At 42.1% G+C, this 7,138-nt stretch overlaps 1 pseudogene; it reads left to right on the top strand.

Moving 5' to 3' along the window:
- The first annotated feature begins 2,501 nt into the window (after window positions 1-2,501).
- LOC103068313 (2'-5'-oligoadenylate synthase 1-like) lies at window positions 2,502-5,801 on the top strand (annotated as a pseudogene).
- Window positions 5,802-7,138: the final 1,337 nt, after the last annotated feature.

The following is a 7,138-nucleotide window of genomic DNA, read 5'->3' as shown; positions in this document are numbered from 1 at the left end:
TCTTTCCCTGTGCTCACCGTGGATCACTAATCAATATGGCATTTTTCACACACAACCCACTAGCAGCATCTGCATTCTTCTCAACACAGCAGTCTACCCCTGGCAGCCATCACCAGTCAGTCGTGGGCAGCTGGGAAGAAGCCTAATTTCCACCTCTGAAATGGTTGATCTCCTTCCCTAGGCGTGGGACGTGCTTAACAGGCTGAGATGAATACACATGAGGAAAGTTTTCATACATATCAGTACACCTAACTTGACTAATTTTCTTTTTTTCCCCACTGAAACCAAGCATAGTGTAAGAGGCAACGTGGTGTGGTAGAAATCACCTGACCAGAAAAGCACACCGGCTTTTTACTCCACTCAGTGCAACATTCAGATCCTGACTGTCACCAGTGCAACATTCAGATCCTGACTGTTAGCTGTGGAACCTAACCTCTCTGAGTCTCGGTTTCCTCATCTGGAAAATGGGGATAATATGTGAGCTTCAGCAAGTCCCTTCCTCCTGTGGGTCTTCAACTGTATAGGCAGGACATCATTTGTGGTCCCCCGGGCCCACAAATAATGCCTTCATTTCCCAGTCATTCAAAGAAGACCTAGACCTCATTGAGGGCAGATCCCCTGACTGCAGTCCTGCATTATCTGTTTTGCATAAAACACACAAGAATGAGCCATCTATAATTTCCTGTTCCTGTTTCTTTAAAGAAAACAAGAACGTAAAGTCACCTGCAAAGACATGAGGGCCTAATTCTGGATTTTTCCAATTATGCCCTCAGTTCTTTCAGAGTTGTCTCACTCATACCTAATTCTCTGCACTGTTTTATGGTACTAGGCTTTATTACATCTTTCCAAAGAATTCAGTGCTGGTTTTCTAAGGACAGATAGCTTTCGCACTCATGTTGGATTTGTTTACATATATTTTGTCAAAAGTATATATTTCATTAACAAGTACGATTGCCCAAAAAGCATTTGGGAGCAAACAGAATCTTTGATAAACATACATTCCAACTGTATGTATAGAGTGTCACAAAGATGAATGCCCATCCCCTTCATGGTTCCACATGCCTTGGGCATAAGTCAATATGTTATACAGAAGGAGTGGGGAGTGTCAATTAATTGATGAGCTGGTTAAGACAAGGGTGATTCAAAAAGATAGCTAATTGGCACTGACTGCTTCACCCAACAACAGCAGAGTACACATTCTTCTCAAGCTCACATGGGATATTCACCGAGATAGACTACCGTCTGGGCCATAGAACGCACCTTAACAGATTCAAAAGCATAGATAGCATACAAGGTATGCTCTTTACCACAATGGAATTAAACAAGAAATCAAGTAAAGAAAGATCTGGAAAATTCCAACGTCTTTGGAGATTAAATAACACACTTCTAACACACACATGGGTCTAAAAGTCTCAAGAGACATTGAAAAAATATTTTACACTCAAGGAAAAGAAAAAATAAAATAAAATTTAGAGACACAGTGAAAGCAGTGCTTAGAGGAGAATTTTTAGCACTGAATGCATATATTAGAAGAGAAGAAACATCTAAACTCAGAGATCGTGGAGCAACAGGTAGGACTATTCTGCAATGATTTCATAATTGGTGGAGACAACACATGATTTGGCAGACCCATAAAATGTACAACGTAGTGTGACCCCTAATGTAAACTTTGAACTTTATTTAATAATAACATGTCAATATCAATTCATCTTGCAACAAATGTACCACACCAAATTTGATAACAGGGGAAACTATGGGTGGAAGGAGAGAGGACATAAGTGAACTCTGTACTTCAATTTCTTTTTAAACCCAAAACTTCTTTAGGAAATAAAGTCTATTAATCAAAAGGGGGAAAAGTATAGGACAACGTCGTTTACAAAAAATAGACACATGGTTAGAGTTTGTGTGTATGTGTGTGTGTGTTAACCTAGAAAAAAATATCTGGAAAGATCTCCACCAAAATGTTTATAGATGTAGTCTTCGAAGTTTAGGATCCTGGATGGTCTTTATGCTCCCTGATTTCTCTGACATTTTTCTTTTTATAATATGCAGGTACTGCTGTAAAGATCATAGGAGACCATAAACCAATTTTGTAGGTAACAAAAAAAGACAAAGGAAACGCCCCCAAAAGTTTTTACTTATGACTTCTCTTGGGTGAGGTACTAACCTGGGTTATAAAGCAACATTTTCAGAACAGTCTGAAGAAAGGCCTGATGTTCTAGGGGGCTGGATAAAGGCAGAGTAAGTCTCAGAGAGCAGGGGAAAGAGCTGGGAGACACAGGGTCAAAGGGGTTTTTGATTTCTTAAAGGCAAAGAACAAGGGTATGGCTCCTCCCTTTCAAAGAAAAGAAACCAGTGACAGTCCAGACTCAGGGCACAGCTCTACCCTTTCGAGAAAATGAAACTAACAGCCTCCTAGACCCAGGCAGCGGAAGAGGTAGAAGCTAACAGGTTTTGGCAGCCAACTCTGCCGCCTCTGGCTCTCCTGTCCCTGCCTGAGCATCATGAAGAAGCTTAGAAAGACCCGAGCCAACCAACTGGACAAGTTCATCGAAGACCGCCTCCCTGCCAGACGAGGATTTCCACACACAGGTCAGTGAAGCCATCCACATCATCTGCAGTTTCCTGAAGGAGAGGTGTTTCCGATGGGCCCCCTACCCTGTTCGGGTGTCCAAAGTTGTGAAGGTTAGTCCAGAACTGCCTGGCTGGGGAGAAGGAGGCTGAATGAGCAAGTGTTTCCACAGAGACAGAGAGCAAAAGGTTGAGGTCTCTGGGGCTGGTGGTTTCTGATTTATCCATGCCCAAACTATAACCACAGCTTGTGAAAGTAGCTTCTGGGGTGAGGGCCTCCACCTGTAAGTTTTTAACAAATGCCCAGGTCAAGTTTATAAACCACCTATGTCACGTCCACTACAGAGATAGGCAAACTGAAGCCCAGCTGTATCAACAATCTGCTAATCATCGACCAGGCTGGGGACTCACCATTCCTGCAGACTCATGAGCTGGTTAAGAGTATAAGTTTTGAAAGCAGATAGCACCTGCTGCTGTGAAATCTTGGGCGAGTCACTTAACCTCTCTGTGCCTCAATTTCATCATCCATAATTCCCAGTACTTTGCAGGGCTTGCAGATCAAGTAAAATAAGCCATGGTCCAGTTTACAGTATTAATTATATAAGGTCAAAAAGAACAGGGAATAAAGAACACAGACCCTGTAAAAAGGCAACCAGGATGAGAATTGCATCTCTGCCACCTACTAGCTGCGTGATGGGGCTGTTACATAATCTCTCTCAGCATCTGTGTCTCCATCTGGAAAATGAGAACAGATAATAATAGTAACTAAATCATAGAGTTTTTGTGAGCATTCTAGGAGTTGACTGGTAATGCCTTCAGAACAGTGGCTAGCACTCAGAATGTTAGTGATTGTTCTCAGCATTTTATTTAGGAAGGCTCTTCTCAGTGATAAATGTCGTTCTCATTCTCACCACCTTTTTTAGGGTGGCTCCTCAGGCAAAGGCACAACCCTCAGGGGCCGATCAGATGCTGACCTTGTCGTCTTCGTCACCAGTCTCACAAGTTTTCGGGAACAGCTTCAGCACCGAAGAGGATTCATCGAGGAAATTAGGAGACAGCTGGAAGCCTGTCAAAGAGAGGAAACATTTGAAGTGGAGTTTGAGGTCCGGAAACGGCGAAGGAAGAAGCCCCGTGCTCTCAGCTTCGTGCTCAGGTCCCCTCGGCTCCTCCAGGGGGTAAAGTTCGATGTCCTGCCCACCTTTGATGCCCTGTGTGAGCACTCCCAGTCACAAGGTGTTTCAGCCTTTGTCCCATGTCAGGGCTTCTTCCTCTTTTTTTTTTTTTTTTTTTTCATGTTTCTGAGCAGAAATCTTCCTCAGTTCAGGAGTCTATTAAAACATAAACATCCCTTCAACATGGGGAGGAGATCTTAGTCTCTCTCTCGGAGCAAGATAACTAGGGTCGTATTCAGCCACCACAGTAACATTAAACAACAAATTGGTACAATTGGGGGGTAAGATTTTTTTTTTTTTTTTTTTTTTTTCAGATAGTATAGCAGATTAAAATGAGGGCTCTGGAGTCAGGAGCTCTGTGACTCAGTTTTCTTATCTGTAAGATGGGGCTAATCATGATCCTACTTCATTAGGATGCTGAAGATTTGAGATGGTACCTTTAAACTCTTAGAGTACTTGGCACACGCTCAATACATGGTTAGGTAATATTCTTTTATTTTGACTGGGATTTGTGTAGGGAGGGGGTTGTGTGTTTGGTGGGGGAAACTGGGAAGAAAAGTCTCATGGACTTCCCTGGTGCTTTCTAATTCATGAACAGCAGTGGCCATGAGTGACTCCCCAGAAGACTTGTGTCACCTGTAACCTTAAAACCCTGTGACACCAGTAAATCACTTTTTTGTCCTGAAAGAGGATAGCTATAATTATGCTTTTTAAAAAATATATTTTCATTTATCGAGGTCAGTGCATTTGTGTCAAACAATTGAAACCTGACAAGAAAAATCAGGGGTAGCCTGGGCACTGCTCAATTATTACTCCGATCAGATTTTAATTAGCCCCAGATGTAGAAGGAAGTGCTATTTTTATTATACATTACCATGCACTTGCTTACATATTTACCCTGGGGTTAGAGGTGTTTTATTAATTATTTTTGTTGGCAAGCAAGACAATAGTTTTGACTTCTGAACTGAAAGTTGCCAACCTGTTTAAACACTAATAACCATCATAAAAAATGAGCAGTGCTATTTACTGAACAGGAATAAATCTCTACAAACTAGAGTAATTCATTGTTCATATGAGATCAGCCTTAACTTTTATTCATGTTATTCCGGATCCCATCATTAACAAATTATTTTTTAATCTAAATTAAAATTACTTTTTAATTTTATTTTTTGGCTGCGTTGGGTCTTCGTTGCTGTGCGCGGGCTTTCTCTAGTTACGGCGAGCGGGGGCTACTCTTCATTGCGGTGCGTGGGCTTCTCATTGCGGTGGCTTCTCTTTTGGAGCATGGGCTCTAGGCGCACGGGCTTCAGTAGTCGCAGCATGTGGGCTCAGTAGTTGCAGCATGTGGGCTCTAGAGCACAGGGGCTTCAGTAGTTGTGGCTTGCGGGCTCTAGAGCACAGGCTCAGTAACCGTGGCACACGGGCTTAGCCACTCCCCGGCATGTGGGATCTTCCCGGACCAGGGATTGAACCCGTGTCCCCTGCATTGGCAGGGAGATTCTTAACCACTGCGCCACCAGGGAAGACCTAAAATTACTTTTTAAATTCAAGGCCTTTTTTCCAGCTTTATTGAGGTATAATTGACAAATAAAATTGTAAGATATTTAAAGTGTACAATGTGATGAGTTAATTTGAGGCCTTTTAATTGATACGAATTGTCAAAATGTATTTACATCTCTTTTAGTATAGTATACCTTCCTGATCGAAAGGTTAGCATTGCTTAATTGTATTTCTGGAGCAGCGTGAGAGAAGTATAACAACTTCCATAAATAAAATGAAGGTTTCATTTTAGAAAATGTTCTAATGATGTATGAGCAAATCTAATGACAACAGTAAATGGGAGTATGAAAAGAATTCCGTCCTTTCGCAAAAATGATTAAATCAATTAAAGGGATGTCTGTTGATTCCAGAAGTAAACTCAGGTGACCCTGTCTTATTTATCGAGACTGATGAGCTCCAGTTGGTGTGTTTATTCCTTTGCCCCTGCCAGAGCATGAAGGAGGGGAGAAGGCAGGGAACAAGGAGGGAGAGGATGAGCGGAAGAAGGTGGAAGAGTAGAGGTTGTGGGGAGGGGGGGAAAGGGAGAAGGGTAGGGCCCGGGACAGGCGCCAGTGAACTCAGGTATCTCATTCTTCCTGGTCTTCCCGTATCAGGAAATAACAACTCCACCCTTCCAGTTACTCTGGACAAAACCGTGGCTCACACACACACACACACACATCCAACCAGTCTGTAAATGGCTTGGTCCTGTATCTAAAATATACCCATTATCATCAACCATCACCACCTCAGTCACTCCCACCCTGGTCCAAGTCACTTGGGAGGCTCACAGGATCTGCTCTCGACCTCTCTGAACCCCCATCTCTGCCCCCTCACCACTCCCCCAGGCCATGCTCTGCTCTTCATTAGTCCTCCAAGAGGGAAACTCGACTCCAGCCTCAGGGCCTTTGCATGAGCTTATTTGTTTATTGCCTGTCTCCCCACTAAAAATGTACATAAAAGAAGGGATTTGTATATTTTCTTCACTGCTCTATCCCCAGAACCTAGAACAGTGCCTGGCACATAATAGGTTCTCAGTAAGTAATTACTCAACAAATTAATAAGTGCTAACGCCCCCACCCCGCAACACACACTCTTCTGTTCACTTCCTAGCTGTCCGAATTTGGGCAAATGAATTAACATCTTGCCCCTCCTGTTTTCTCACTTGCAAAGAATAGCATGGCACAGCAGTAGTAAATCACATACCACAGTGATGCACATGTAGATTGCTTTGGGTAGTATGCACATTGTAACAATATTAATTCCTTGAATCCATGAGCATGATATATCTTTCCTTTTATTTTTGTCATATTCAGTTTCTCTCATCAAAGTCTTATCAGGGTACAGGTCTTTCACATTTATGGTTAAATTTATTCTTAGTTTTCTTCTTCTTTTTGATGCAATTGTAAATGAGATTGTTTTAAAATTTCTCTTTCTGATAGTTTGTTATTCATGTATAGAAATGCAACAGATTTCTGTATATTATTTATGTGTCCTGCAATATTCCTGTATTCAGTTTTTAGTTCTAAAAGTTTTTTGGTGGCGTCTTTAGGGTTTTCTATGTATAGTATCATGTCATCTGCAAATAGCAATAGTGTAACTTCTTCTGTTTTAATTTGGATGCATTTTGTTTCTTTTTTTAATTTTTTTTTTAAAGTTTATTTTATTTATTTATTTTTGGATCTGTTGGATCTTTGTTGCTGCGCGTGGACTTTCTCTAGTTGCAGCGAGCGGGGGCTACTCTTCGTTGCAGTGCACGGGCTTCTTATTGCTGTGGCTTCTCTTGTTGCAGAGCACGGGCTCTCGGCCCGTGGGCTTCAGTAGTTGCAGCACACAGGCTCAGTAGTTGTGGCACA

This window comes from Lipotes vexillifer, unplaced genomic scaffold (assembly GCF_000442215.2).
Source record: "Lipotes vexillifer unplaced genomic scaffold, Lipotes_vexillifer_v1.1 scaffold573, whole genome shotgun sequence".
In the NCBI taxonomy this organism is placed as follows: Eukaryota; Metazoa; Chordata; class Mammalia; order Artiodactyla; family Lipotidae; genus Lipotes; species Lipotes vexillifer.
Note: the sequence above shows the minus strand (reverse complement) of the source record. Positions and strands in the feature narration are given on the sequence as shown.